This window comes from Chenopodium album, chromosome 24, assembly GCF_948465745.1.
Source record: "Chenopodium album chromosome 24, dcCheAlbu1.1, whole genome shotgun sequence".
In the NCBI taxonomy this organism is placed as follows: domain Eukaryota; kingdom Viridiplantae; phylum Streptophyta; class Magnoliopsida; order Caryophyllales; family Amaranthaceae; genus Chenopodium; species Chenopodium album.
The window spans coordinates 32564383-32567784 of record NC_137857.1 but is presented as its reverse complement, the minus strand read 5'-3'; the positions used below and the strand labels follow the sequence as shown (position 1 = coordinate 32567784).

At 27.4% G+C, this 3402-nt stretch overlaps 1 protein-coding gene across 1 annotated transcript in view; it reads right to left on the bottom strand.

Annotated features, from left to right (window-relative positions):
• The window catches only part of LOC145611651 (accelerated cell death 11-like), a 9277-nt gene extending 8369 nt beyond the window's left edge, over positions 1–908 (bottom strand). Inside the window, exon 1 of the mRNA XM_081666997.1 lies at positions 750–908. The gene's annotated coding sequence lies outside the window, so the exon portion shown is untranslated. The remainder of the gene's footprint in view (positions 1–749) is intronic.
• Positions 909–3402: the final 2494 nt, after the last annotated feature.

Here is a 3402-nt window from a genome sequence, read left to right as displayed (position 1 = left end):
ATGACATTACACATGAAAGCTATTTGGGAAACTCCACTACAATCTCTACAATCAGAAAAGCATGGGAAAAAAAATTTAAATACTTTACACAACAAATGTATTCAATAACCATCCCTCATCACTTCGGAGACATAGGGCTAAATGGTTTTCACAAATCAACCGCCTTAAGCGTGAAAACCATCCAACACTATGATGCAATCACATAAACTTCACTGGAATCCCTAAAGGCCTAATGTAAACGAAATATCGGAAAAGCACGGATTAAAAGTTTCCTAATCAAAGATCTGATGTATACAGACAAAATTTTCAATGTGAACCTAAGAATCCTAAATACTTGTACTTTAACTAGATAAACTATACTTGTACATAACAAGATAAAGTATCAACATTTATCTAATTCTGTCATCAATCACCTTCTCAAATCAATTTAGGGTTTCTTCAATTATTGTTTTACTATTATCATTGGAGTAAGTAATCCCATTACATTCCATCACTACTACTTGATCATCAATCTCAAATCCATAAATTCCTCAACCCACAAAAATAGACAATTGAAGTTCAAACAACCAAAACAAAGAACCCCAGTTACAGTAACTTGTACATTTCAACAAATTATCTTACAAACTAAAAACCCTTTTGAGTTTGAGAATCAAAACATGTTAAATTGTCAAGCAAAAAATAAAATAAAATAAAAACTGAAAATAGAATGAATATTATCCAAAAAATTAAAAAAATAAAAAGAATTATACCAAATTGGATATTGAAAGTAAGCTGTTGGACAGAAATAAGGCCAAATAAATGGAGTGTCTGAAGATAGATTTTGATGGCGATGGCGAATCGGCGAAGTTTGAGATCAGGGGAAGAGAGAGAATCAGAAATAAGTTATACGGAATTTGAGTAGTTGGAAAGGGAGATTTTTTATTTTTTTAACCAAAATTCAAACGTCGGTTGTAATTTTCCTTTTCAGTTAGCGTACGGAGTAAATAAGTGAAAATGGAGGAATATTATGGTCACATTTTACATTTTACATTTTACATTTTACATTAAGGCCTTGTTTGGCAATTGGCTGTTGGCTGTTGGCTGCTAGCTGTTTAACTTGGCTTGTTTGACTGGCTGTTTGTAGTGGTTGTTTGACTATTTATTTTATGTAAACATGTTTGGTAAAATCAGCTGTTAGATATTGGCTGTAACTATGCAAAACTTAAAGGACATTATTATGTATTCTTATACATTTATTATCAGTATTATTAATTATTAATTACTAATACAAAATATTAACTACTAATTTATAATTAATTATTATTAATTATAAACTACTAGTTATTAAGTACTAATTAATAATTATTAAGCACTTAATATTAATTACATATTATTAACAATTGTTAATTACTAGTTATTAATAATTAAGTACTAATAATTACTAATTACGGAGTACTAACTATTAATTTTTAAGTACTTATAACTACTAATTTACTAATTATTAATAATAATTATTAATTATTAATTACTAATAATATATTATTAATTACTAATTATAAATTATTAATTACTAATTACTAATTATAAATTATTAATTAATAAGTATTGATTATGAATTACTAGTTATAAGTTATTAACTATTGATTATTGATTATTAATTAATATTTATAAATTATTAATCACTAATTATTAATTACTGATTACTTATTATTAATTACTAATTACTAATTATTAATAATTAATTATTAATTACTGATTATTAACTATTAATTATAGATTAATAATTATTAATTACTAATTACTGATTATTAATTATCAATTATCAATTATCAATTACTAATTACAAATTAATAATTAATTATTAATTAATTACCAATTATTAATTACTAATTATTGATTGATAATTATTAATTATTAAATATTAATTATTAAATATTAATTATTAATATTAATTATTAATTATTAATTATTAATTATTAATTATTAATTATTAATTATTAATTATTAATTATTAATTATTAATTATTAATTATTAATTATTAATTATTAATTATTAATTATTAATTATTAATTATTAATTATTAATTATTAATTATTAATTATTAATTATTAATTATTAATTATTAATTATTAATTATTAATTATTAATTATTAATTATTAATTATTAATTATTAATTATTAATTATTAATTATTAATTATTAATTATTAATTATTAATTATTAATTATTAATTATTAATTATTAATTATTAATATTAATTATTAAATATTAATTATTAATTATTAAAAGTAATTTGTTTAATGAAAAGCCAAAAGCCAAAACCAAAAAGCTAGTAACACTAGCTTTTTGTTTTTGACGGAAAAGCCGGCTTTTTCACCTAGCTGAAAAGCCATTTACCAAACAAGTATTTTGGCTGTTTGACCAAAAGAAAAAGCCAAAAGCCAACCAAAAAGCCAACTAAAAGCCAATTACCAAACAAGGCCTAAAGAATATAGGGAAATTCTCTTTGGTGAACTCCAACTTTTTAATTTTCTAAGTGGTAAACATTCTTAAAATTTATTATCAATGGTAAACTCTAGTTATCTTAATAATTCATTGGTAACATTATTGATATAATTAATTGATTCCTTAACTATGGTTAGCTTTTAAAATAAAAAAAATTAAAAAAAAAAACTCAAAATGACTAAGAAGCCCCTAATTACTACCCTCAACCATGCCATTTACAAAAAAAAAAAAAAAAAAAAAATTAAAAACCCAAACTCCTCCTTAACCACCGGCAGCCTTCTCCTGGCCTTGCCGGCGCCGGCCGGAGACGCCCAGCCTTCCCCACCCCACTCGGCGACAAAGCCTCCCTCTCCCCTACTGAAAACCACCAGTAAACCCAAACTGAAACCCCCAAATCCCCAACCCGAAACCCCTAAAAAACCCTCCCCACCACTTTAAACTCCGAATAGGCCCTCCCCCACCCTCGAAACTTCGTCGCCTAGGGTTTCGAGGGTGGGAAAGGGCCGAATTTGGGTTTAACGTGGTGGGGTCGGGTTTTTTAAGGGTTTCGGGTTGGGTATTTGGGGGTTTCGGGTGATGGGTTTAGTGGGTAGGGGGGAGGGAAGGGGGTGGGGATGGGTCACTGGCGCGGGAAGAGGTCGTCTGGCCGTCTGGGCGACGACGGGGGTGGGGGTGGGCTGTCGGAATGATGGGACGCTTGGCCGCCGGCAGAGGGAGGAGCTGCTGGTGGCTAGGTGGGGTAAGGGAGGAGTTTGGTTTTTTATTTGTTTAAAAAAATTATTTAAATAATTTAATTTTATAATTTATATGGTTAGATTAGTCATTAGTGTTTTAGTTAACTAGGGTTAGTCAAATATTTACATAAAATCATCAATAATGTTACCAATGAATTATTAAGATAACTAGAGTTTACCATT